At 31.4% G+C, this 12,062-nt stretch overlaps 1 protein-coding gene across 6 annotated transcripts in view; it reads right to left on the bottom strand.

Annotated features, from left to right (window-relative positions):
• Window positions 1–12,062, bottom strand: part of LOC148941823 (G protein-activated inward rectifier potassium channel 4-like) — a 187,633-nt gene that overhangs the window by 118,407 nt on the left and 57,164 nt on the right. Inside the window, exon 1 of one of the 6 annotated variants that reach the window (XM_089103697.1) lies at window positions 212–356. The exons of the other annotated variants lie outside the window; for them this stretch is intronic. The gene's annotated coding sequence lies outside the window, so the exon portion shown is untranslated. Of the gene's footprint in view, window positions 1–211; window positions 357–12,062 lie in introns of those variants that run through there. 6 annotated transcript variants of the gene reach the window in all.

Genomic DNA, 12,062 nt, shown 5'->3' with positions numbered 1-12,062 from the left:
GCCCCCCAAAGAGTCCCCTCTCCATTTTTAATACGTTTTTATGGCTTTATTATATCTTTTCTGAACAAGTTACACTCATAATGTCATTCCTAAACCCATTTTCCAACCTCACAGAGTCCCCTCCCCAATTCATAAATACTTTCTTGAATTTTTTAACATGGTATTTTTCTAACTTTTTTACGTATATTAAAATGACATGAAATATGCTTACGGCTCTACCAATCGTACTCTGTGCTTGTTCATGGACACGACGCGGCTTTTCCACTGGTACTCTATGGCAGGTTATCGACACTACCGAGTTTATTGCATGCATTAAATCAGTATTTTTTACGCAGTGGAAGGATCAACACACAATTCATATTTGTAAAAAGTGATGATGAATTATTCGACGAAAGTATGTGCACATGAAAAAATCATTGTCGTGTTGAACGCTGACAAGGAGAAATACCTGAACTATGAAACGAGTGCAAGCGGTAACACTATTGGAAATGTATGTATGCGTTGTCATGACAGCGAGAAGTTATATTTCTTTGGACTATCGAAATCATTCAAAATTGCTCAAGGTGGATATGCGAGAGTGAGAGCACCAGAGATGATAGTGCTAAAGGAGAATGCCAACTTAAAAATAATTGTCGATGATCGGGGACAACTTCTAGCTAATGGTTCTGATAGCACGATACCTATTGATAGATCCTTGTCCCATCGTTCTGGTATTACTATTCAAATGAAATCAAAGAAGAAAAGAAAGGCCTACTGCTGCACTAGTGTAATAAATCATATCATGTCTACCTGCCAGAACTGTTATCTATGCAAAAATAATGTGAGAATAGACAGTGAAATCGAAGGCAGAATAAAAAGGACATTAGCAGACAATATCATCAATGAATATAAAGATGAATTGACGGAAAGTGAAGCGCAAGTGTACTAATAATGTATAATAATGTATTTAACATATTTTTATATCAATATTCTACATGTCCTTATTTCATTAAAAATATCTTATGCATTATTTTGTTAAGTGTTCACTATTTTTAGGGTAAGCTAGAACGTCAAACGTTCAGAATATCTATTAAAAAGGTCAGAGATGTAAGAAAAAGAATTTTAGAGATAATGATACTACTAGCAGGCTCAATGTTTCATAGAAGATAGAAAAGTTCAAGATCTCTTCTGAATTTTACCAAAGAACACAATTCAATTCTAATTTCACCAGAGAAAATAAAAATCTTCCACTTAAGTTCTTTATTTCACAAAGACATAAAGAATTTAAAGTTCACTTCTAAATTTTTCCGTAGAAGATAGGAAAATTTATACTATGATAGTGATTATTTTCCATGGAGATAAAACGTTTCACTTTAATTCTAAATTTTCTTAAATTCAATTCCGACCTTTCTCAAAGAGTCAAATTTAAAGTTCTATTTTAAAAAATTTAAAGTTCAGTTCTAAATTTTTCCTTAGAAGATAGAAATAGTTATACTTTGTTTGTGATTATTTTCTATGAAGATAAAAAGTTTCACTTTAATTCTAAATTTTCTTAAATTCAGTTCCCACCTTTCTCAAAGAGATGACAAAATTTAAAGTTCTGTTCAATATATTTTCTCGGAAGAAGAAAAGTTCAACTTCGATTCTGAATTTTCTCATTGAAAATGAAATAAGTTATTGATCAATTCTATTTTCCCAAAATAATATAAAAATTTTCCACTTCACTTCAGATTTTTCTCAAAGAGATGAAAAATTTAAAATACTATTTCCAAATTTTTCATAGAAGATAGAAAAGTTCAAGTTCTCTTCTGAATTTTACCAACACACACACTTCAATTCTAATTCCTACAGAGAAGATAAAAAGCTACCACTTCAGTTTTAAGTTCACAAAGACATAAAAAATTTAAAGTTCTGTTCTAAATTTTTCTGTAGAAAATAGGAAAAGATATACTATGTTAGTGATTATTTTCCATGAAGATAAAAAGTTTCACTTTAATTCTAAATTTTCTTAAATTCAGTTCCGACTTTTCACTTAGAGATGAAAAAAATTTTAGGTTCTGTTCCAAATTTTTCATAGAATATTGGAAAAGTTATACTTTAATCGTGAATATTCAAGTTCTCTTCTGAATTTTACCAAAGAACACACTTCAATTCTAATTTCTACAGAGAAAACAAAAATCTTACACTTCACTTCATTATTTCACAAAGACATAAAGAAATTTAAAGTTCAATTCTAATTTTTCGGTGGAATATGGAAAAAGTAATATCATACTTGTGAATATTTTCACGGAAGATAAAAAGCTCTAGTTCAATTTGAAATTTTCTCAACGAAGTCAAGGAAAGTTCAAGTTCGCTTCTGAATTTTCTCAATGAAAAAGAAATTAGTCATTGATCATTTCTATTTCTTCCAAATAATATAAAAATTTTCCACTTTAGTTCAGATCTGTCTCGAAGAGATGAAAAATTTAAATACTGTTCCAAATTTTTCACAGAAGATAAAAAAGTTCAAGTTCTCTTCGGAACTTCAGCAAAGAACACACTTCAATTCGAATTTCTCCAGAGAAAAAAGAAATCTTACACTTCAGTTCTTTATTTCACAAAGACATAAAGATATTTAAAGTTCAATTCTAATTTTTTGGTGGAAGATAGAAAAAGTAATACCATACTTGTGAATATTTTCCTGGAAGATAAAAAGTTCTAGTTCAATTTAAAATTTTCTCAACGAAGTGAAGAAAAGTTCAAGTTTTCTTCTGAATTTTACCAAAGAACACTCTTCAATTCTTATTTCTCCAGAGAAAACAAAAATCTTCCACTTCAGTTCTTTATTTCACAAAAACATAAAGAAATTTAAAGTTCAATTCTAATTTTTCGGTGGAAGATAGAAAAAGTAATACCATACTTGTGAATATTTTCACGGAAGATAAAAAGTTCTAGTTCAATTTAAAATTTTTTCAACGAAGTCAAGGAAAGTTCAAGTTCTCTTCTGAACTTTACCACAGAACACACTTCAATTCTAATTTCTACAGAGAAAACCGAAATCGTTCGCTTATCTTCAAGATTTCACAATGAAATAAAGAAATTTAAAGTTCATTTCTAAATTTTTATGTGGGAGACAGAAAAAGTAATACCATACTTATGATTATTTTCACGGAAGATAAAAAGTTCTAGTCCAATTTTAAATTTTCTCAATGAAGTGAAGAAAAGTGTATGTTCTTTACTTAATTTTACCAAAGAACACAATTCAATTCTAATTTCTAAAGAGAAAATAAAAATCTTCCACTTAAGTTCTTTATTTCACAAAGACATAATGAAATTTAAAGTTCAATTGTAAATTTTTCGGTGGAAGATAGAAAAAGTAATACCACACTTGTGAATATTTTCCCGGAAGATAAAAAGTTCTAGTTCAACTTAAAATTTTCTCAACAAAATGAAGAAAAGTCCAGGTTCTCTTCTTAGTTTTACTACAGAACACAAGTAATTTATAATTTCACCAGAGAAAATAAAAATCTTCCACTTCAGTTCTTTATTTGACAAAAGACCTAAAGTAATTTAAATTTCAATTCTAAATTTTTCGGTGGAAGATAAAAAAATTAATATCATACTTGTGATTATTTTCACAGAAGATAAAAAGTTCTAGTTCAATTTAAAATTTTCTCAACGAAGTGAAGAAAATTTCATGTTCTTTTCTGAACTTTACCAAAGAACACACTTCAATTCTAATTTCTCCAGAATAAATAAAAATATTCTACTTCAGTTTTAAGTTCCCACAATAAAATAAAGAAATATAAAGTTCTATTCTAAATTTTTAGATGGAAGATAGAAAAAGTAATAGTATGACTGTGATTGTTTTTCCATGAAGATCAAAAGTTTCACTTTATTTATAATTTTTCTTAAATTCAGTTCTGATTTTTCTCAAAGAGATGAAAAATTTAAAGTTCATTTCTAAATTTTTCTCTAGAAGATAGGAAAATTTATACTAAGATTGTGATTATTTTTCAGTGAAGATAAGAAGTTTCACTTTAATTCTAATTTTCTTAAGTTCACTTTCCGATTTTTTGCAAAGAGATGAAAAATTTAAAGTTCTGTTCCAAATTTTTCATAGAAGATAGAAAAAGTTATACATTAATTTGAATATTCGACATGAAGATAAGGAGCATCACTTTAATTCTGAGTTTTCTCGAAGAAGTGCAAAATGTTCAAGTTCTCTTCTGAATTTTCTTAAAGAAGTAAGAAAATTAGCTCAATTCTGAATTTTACCAATGAAAATGAAAAAAGCTTCCACTTCAGTTCTTAATTCCTCAAAGACATAAAAAATTCAAAGTTCTCTTCTGAATTTTACCAAAGAACATAATTCAATTCTAATTTCTCCAGAGAAAATAAAAAGCTTCCACGTCAGTTTTAAGTTCACCAAGACATCAAAAATTTAAAGTTCAGTTCTAAATTTTTCCATAGAAGATAAGAAAAGTTATACTATGATTTTGATTATTTTCATGAAGATAAAAAGTTTCACTTTAATTCTAAATTTTCTTAAATTCAATTCTGACCTTTCTCAAAGAGATGAAAAAATTTAAAGTTCTATTCCAAATATTTTTCCGGAAGAAGAAAAGTTCAATTTCGATTCTGAATTTTCTCAATAAAAATGAAATAAGTTATTGATCAATTCTATTTTTCTAAAATAATATAAAATTTTCCACTTCAATTCAGATTTTTCTCAAACAGATGAAAAAATTTAAAACATTGTTCCAAATTTTTCATAGAAGATAGGAAAAGTTATACTTTGATTGTGAATACTCTTCATGAAGATATGGAACTCCACTTTAATTTTGAGTTTTCTCGAAGAAGTGCAAAATGTTCAAGTTCTCTTCTGAATTTTCTTGAAGAAGAGAAAAAATTAGTTCAATTCTGAAATTAACCATAGAAAATGAAAAAGCTTCCTTCAGTTCTTAATTTCTCAAAGACATAAAAAATTTTAAGTTCTATTCTAAATTTTTCCATAGAAGATAGGAATGACTATACTATGATTGTGACTATTTACCATGAAGATAAAAGTTTCACTTTATTTCTAATTTTTCTTAAATTCAGTTCATTCATCTAACCACCAAAAACAATAGGTTAGGTTAGGTATAAATAAATATTAATAAATAATTAGAAACATTTCTCCATGTTTAAGTTAGGTTAGGTTAGGTAAACTTATCACGAGCGCTCATGATAAGCTAACCTAACTTAACTTAAACATGGTAAAAAGATTAAATTAGGTTAGGTTAGGCTAGATTAAGTTAGGTTAGGTTAAGTTAGGTTAGGTTAGGTTAGCCTACGTACGCGCGCGTACGTAGTCTAACCTTTCCTAACCTAACTTAACCTAACCTAACTTAATCTAGCCTAACCTAACCTAATTTAATCTTTTTACCATGTTTAAGTTAGGTTAGTTTAGCTTATCATGAGCGCTCGTGATAAGTTTACCTAACCTAACCTAACTTAAACAGTGAGAAATGTTTCTAATTATTTATTAATATTTATTTATACCTAACCTAACCTATTGTTTTTGGTGGTTAGATGAATGAACTGAATTTAAGAAAAATTAGAAATAAAGTGAAACTTTTTATCTTCATGGTAAATAGTCACAATCATAGTATAGTCATTCCTATTTTCTATGGAAAAATTTAGAATTGAACTTTAAATTTTTTATGTCGTTGAGAAGTGAGGATCTGAAATTTAATCTTTTTAATATTTACTGGTCAATTTCAGGACTGATATAATATCTTCTCTTGTCTAATAAAATTCTTAATAGAAACTGTACATTTTACACTTCTTCGAGAACAGACAAAAGTCAATTGGGTTTTAAAATATAAATGGAGAATATTCAAGATCAAAGTATACCCTTTAACATCTTCCATGAAAAATTTGGAACAATTTTTTAAATTTTTTCATCGCTTTGACAAAAATCTGAATTGAAGTGGAAAATTTTATAATATTTTAGGAAAATGTAATTGATCAATAACTTATTTCATTTTTATTGAGAAAATTCAGAATTGAAATTGAACTTTTCTTCTTCCGGTAAAAATATTTGGAACAGAACTTTAAATTTTTTCATCTCTTTGAGAAAGGTCGGAATTGAATTTAAGAAAATTTAGAATTAAAGTGAAACTTTTTATCTTCAAGAAAATAATCAAAATCATAGTATAACTTTTCTTATCTTCTATTGAAAAATTTAGAACTGAACTTTAAATTTTTTATGTCTTGGTGAACTTAAAACTGACGTGGAAGCTTTTTATTTTCTCTGGAGAAATTAGAATTGAATTATGTTCTTTGGTAAAATTCAGAAGAGAACTTTGAATTTCTTATGTCTTTGAGGAATTAACAACTGAAGTGGAAGCTTTTTTCATTTTCATTTGTAAAATTCAGAATTGAGATAACTTTATTTAATTCTTTAAGAAAATTCAAAAGAGAACTTGAACATTTTGCACTTCTTCGAGAAAAATCAGAATTAAAGTGATGCTCCTTATCTTCATGTCGAATATTCAAATCAATGTATAACTTTTTCTATCTTCTATGAAAAATTTGGAACAGAACTTTAAATTTTTTATCTTTTTGCAAAAAATCGGAAAGTGAACTTAAGAAAATTATAATTAAAGTGAAAATTTTTATCTTCACAGGAAAATAATCACAATCGTAGTATAACTTTTCCTATCTTCTAGAGAAAAATTTAGAAATGAACTTTAATTTTTTCATCTCTTTGAGAAAAATAAGAACTGAATTTAAGAAAAATTATAAATAAAATGAAACTGTTGATCTTCAGGGAAAACAATCACAGTCATAGTATTACTTCTTCTATCTTCCGTCTAAAAATTTAGAATAGAACTTTAAATTTCTTTATTTCATTGTGGGAACTTAAAACTGAAGTGGAAGCTTTTTTTTTCTGTAGAAATTAGAATTGAAGTGTGTTCTATGGTAAAGTTCGGAAGAGAACTTGAACTTTTCTTCACGTCGTTGAGAAAATTTTAATTTGAACTATAACTTTTATCTTCTTGAAAAATATTCACACGTATGATATTACTTTTTCTATCTTCCACCGAAAATTTAGAATTGAACTTTAAATTTCTTTATGTCTTTTGTGAAATAAAGAAATGAAGTGGAAGATTTTTATTTTCTCTGGTGAAATTAGAATTGAAGTGTGTTCTTTAGTAAAATTCAGAAGAGAACTTGAACTTTTCTTCACTTCGTAGAGAAAATTTTAAATTGAACTAGAACTTTTTATCTTCCGGGAAAATATTCACAAGTATGGTATTACTTTTTCTATCTTCCACCGAAAAATTTATAATTGAACTTTAAATTTCATTATGTCTTTGTGAAATAAAGAACTTGAGTGGAAGATTTTTATTTTCTCTTTAGAAATTAGAATTGAATTGTGTTCTTTGGTAAAATTCAGTAAAGAACATGAACTTTTCTTCACTTCGTTGAGAAAATTTAAAATTGAACTAGAACTTTTTATCTTCCATGAAAATAATCACAAGTATGGTATTAATTTTTCTATCTCCCACCGAAAAATTTAGAATTGAACTTTAAATTTCTTTATGTCTTTGTGAAATAAAGAACTGAAGTGGAAGATTTTTGTTTTCTCTGGAGAAATTAGAATTGAAGTGTGTTCTTTGGTAAAGTTCAGAAGAGAACTTGAACTTTCCTTAACTTCATTGAGAAAATTTTAAATTTAACTAGAACTTTTTATCTTCCGTGAGAATATTCACAAGTATGGTATTACTTTTTTTATCTTCCACCGAAAAATTAGAATTGAACTTTAAATTTCTTTATGTCTTTGTGAAATAGAGAACTGAAGTGGAAGATTTTTGTTTTCTCTGGAGAAATTAAAATTGAAGTGTGTTCTTTGGTAAAGTTCAGAAGAGAACTTGAACTTTTCTTCACTTAGTTGAGAAAATTTTAAATTGTAATAGAAATTTTTATCTTACAGGAAAATATTCACCAGTATGCTATTACTTTTTCTATCGTCCACCGAAAAATTAGAATTGAACTTTAAATTTCTTTATGTCTTTGTGAAATAAAGAACTGAAGTGGAAGATTTTTATTTTCTCTGGAGAAATTAGAATTGAAGTGTGTTCTTTGCTAAAATTCCGAAGAGAACTTGAACTTTTTTATCTTCAGTGAAAAATTTGGAACAGTATTTAAATTTTTCATCTCTTCGAGACAGATCTGAACTAAAGTGGAAAATTTTTATATTATTTGGAAAAAATAGAAAGGATCAATGACTAATTTCTTTTTCATTGAGAAAATTCAGAAGCGAACTTGAACTTTCCTTGACTTCGTTGAGAAAATTTTAAATTGAACTAGAACTTTTTATCTTCCGTGAAAATATTCACAAGTATGTTATTACTTTTTCTATCTTCCACCGAAAAATTATAATTTAAATTTAAATTTATTTATGTATTTGTGAAATAATGAAGTGAAGTGTAAGATTTTTGTTTTCTCTGGAGAAATTAGAATTGAAGTGTGTTCTTTGGTAAAATTCAGAAGAGAACTTGAATATTCACGATCAAAGTATAACTTTTCCAATATTCTATGAAAAATTTGAAACAGAACTTAAAATTTTTTTCATCTCTATGTGAAAAGTCGGAACTGAATTTAAGAAAATTTAGAATTAAAGTGAAACTTTTTATCTTCATGGAAAATAATCACTAGCATAGTATATCTTTTCCTATTTTCTACAGAAAAATTTAGAACAGAAATTTAAATTTTTTATGTCTTGGTGAACTTAAAACTGAATTGGAAGCTTTTTATCTTCTCTGTAGAAATTAGAATTAAAGTGTGTTTGTTGGTAAAATTCAGAAGAGAAATTGAACTTTTCTATCTTCTATGAAAAATTTGGAAATAGTATTTTAAATTTTTCATCTCTTTGAGAAAAATCTGAAGTGAAGTTGAAAATTTTTATATTATTTTGGGAAAATAGAATTGATCCAATAACTTATTTCATTTTCAATGAGAAAATTCAGAATCGAAGTTGAACTTTTCTTCTTCCGAGAAAATATATTGAAAAGAACTTTAAATTTTTTCATCTCTTTGAGAAAGGTCGGAACTGAATTTAAGAAAATTTAGAATTAAAGTGAAACTTTGTATATTCATAGAAAATAATCACATACAAAGTATAACTATTCCTATCTTCTACGGAAAAATTTAGAACTGAACTTTAAATTTTTTAAAATAGAACTTTAAATTTGACTCTTTGATAATGGTCGTAATTGAATTTATGACAATTTAGAATTAAAGTGAAACTTTTTATCTCCATGGAAAATAATCACTATCATAGTATAACTTTTCCTATCTTCTACGGAAAAATTTTGAAGTGAACTTTAAATTATTTATGTCTTTGAGAAATAAAGAACTTAAGTGGAAGATTTTTATTTTCTCTGGTGAAATTAGAATTGAATTGTGTTCTTTGGTAAAATTCTGAAGAGATCTTGAACTTTTCTATCTTCTATGAAACATTGAGCCTGCTAGTAGTATCATTATCTCTAAAATTCTTTTTCTTACGTCTCTGACCTTTTTAATAGATATTCTGAACGTTTGACGTTCTAGCATACCCTAAAAATAGTGAACACTTAACAAAATAATGCATAAGCTATTTTTAATGAAATAAGGACATGTAGAATATTGATATAAAAATATGTTAAATACATTATTATACATTATTAGTACACTTGCGCGTCACTTTCCGTCAATTCATCTTTATATTCATTGATGATATTGTATGCTAATGTCCTTTTTATTCTGCCTGCGATTTCACTGTCTATTCTCACATTATTTTTGCATAGATAGCAGTTCTGGCAGGTAGACATGATATGATTTATTACACTAGTTCAGCAGTAGGCCTTTCTTTTCTTCTTTGCTTTCATTTGAATAGTAATACCAGAACGATGGGAATAGGATCTATCAATAGGTATCGTGCTATCAGAACCATTAGCTAGAAGTTGTCCCCGATCATCGACAATTATTTTTAAGTTGGCATTCTCCTTTAGCACTATCATCTCTGGTGCTCTCACTCCCGCATATCCACCTTGAGCAATTTTGAATGATTTCGATAGTCCAAAGAAATCTAACTTCTCGCTGTCATGACAACGCATACATACATTTCCAATAGTGTTACCGCTTGCACTTGTTTCATAGTTCAGGTATTTCTCCTTGTCAGCGTTCAACACGACAATGATTTTTTCATGTGCACATACTTTCGTCGAATAATTCATCATCACTTTTTACAGATATGAATTGTGTGTTGATCCTTCCACTGCGTAAAAAATACTGATTTAATGCATGCAATAAACTCGGTAGTGTCGATAACCTGCCATAGAGTACCAGTGGAAAAGCCGCTTCGTGTCCAGGAACAAGCACAGAGTACGATTGGTAGAGCCGTAAGCATATTTCATGTCATTTTAAGATACGTAAAAAAGTTAGAAAAATACCATGTTAAAAAATTCAAGAAAGTATTTATGAATTGGGGAGGGGACTCTTTGAGGTTGGAAAATGAGTTTAGGAATGACATTATGAATGGAACTTGTTCAGAAAAGATATAATAAAGCCATAAAAAAGTATTAAAAAAAAAATGGCGAGGGGACTCTTGGGGGGGCCCTGGGCGGGTGTGGGGGGGGCCCGGGGGGGGGCGGGTGGGCCCGGGGGGAGCCCGGGGGCCCGTTGAGGACCAGGGGCGGGCCTGTGGGGGTCGGAGGAGGGCGTGTGGGGGATAATATTTCGAAATTTTTACTTTTTAGTTTACTTTTTTTTGCGGCGCATCCCTGCGGCGAATCTTGCGGCGCTTCCTTGCGGTGCCTCCCTGCGGCGCATCCTCCCAGCGGTGCTTTCCTGACCCGCGGCGCATCCCCTGCGGCACATCCTGTGGCGCTTTCCTGGCCCACGGCCCATCCCGGCGGTGCTTCTCTGGCTGGGGGACCTTTGGGGACTGGGGGTGGGCCTTGGGGGCACCGGGGGGGCCTTTGGGAGTCTGGGGGACACTTGAGGACCGATTGGTCCTTTGGGAGCCGGTTGGCCCTTTAGGGGCCGGGGGAGGGCCTTTGGGGGTCCGGGGGGACAGTTGGGGGCCTGGGGGACATTTGGGGACCGGTGTAGGGCCTTTGGGACCCCGTTGGTCCTTTGGGAGCTCGATGGGCCTTTGGGGGGCCCGGGGATGGCCTTTGGGGGTCTGGGTGGGCCTTCGGGGTCTGGGGGGACAGTTGGGGGCCTGGGGGACATTTGGGGACCGGTGTAGGGCCTTTGGGACCCCGTTGGTCCTTTGGGAGATCGATGGGCCTTGGGGGGGCCCGGGGATGGCCTTTGGGGGTCTGGGTGGGCCATTGGGGGCGCCGGTGGCTCTTTGGGAGCTTGGGGGACCTTTGAGGACCGGGGGGAGGGCCTTTGGGGTCCAGGGTGCCCTTTGGGGGTCCGGGGGCCCTTTGAGGACCAGAGAAGGGCCTTTGAGGGTCTGAGGAGGGCGTTTGGGGGGGGGGGCTGGGGCTCTATGGGAGCTTGGGGGACCTTTGAGTACCGGGGGCTTCCTTCGGGGTTGGGGTGGGGGATCGGAACCCTTTGGGGTTGGGGTAGAGGACCTCACAACACTGTTCAAATGGAACTTGTGTATTATAACGACCACAGAGTTTCACCCTCAAATTCTCTTCTAAACCCTTTCCTAAAATCTTCTTTCAAAATGTCTCTAACTGTTTCGCCGAACTAATCCCATAAAATGGATAAAACGGTTTCGCCCAAATAATCCCTAAACGTAATTTCAGCGTGTTCCTTTTGTTTGGCATCTCTGCGCTAACGCATTTCAAATTTCTAGGAAACCCTTTCCTACGTTAATCTCTTCATCTCATAAATTTTCCTAGCTAAACTATTAGGGTTTCGTTAGAATATCAATTTATATCTCCGACTTAAAGATCCGTGAAGCCGTATTTAAAAATAGAATTTCTATCTCTTTAGACTCCCGCATAATTCCAAGATAACAAGTGATGTCATTTATAATTCCAGACATTAAAGATCAATGAAGCCCTATTTAAAAATAGAATATTAATTTTTCTCTCTGACCTAAAGAA

The sequence above is a fragment of the Artemia sp. Qi Xiang Cuo genome, chromosome 17 (genome assembly GCF_049724085.1).
Source record: "Artemia sp. Qi Xiang Cuo chromosome 17, ASM4972408v1, whole genome shotgun sequence".
NCBI classification, from domain to species: domain Eukaryota; kingdom Metazoa; phylum Arthropoda; class Branchiopoda; order Anostraca; family Artemiidae; genus Artemia; species Artemia sp. Qi Xiang Cuo.
The sequence above is the reverse complement of the archived record's forward strand: the minus strand, read 5'-3'. Positions and strand labels throughout refer to the sequence as shown.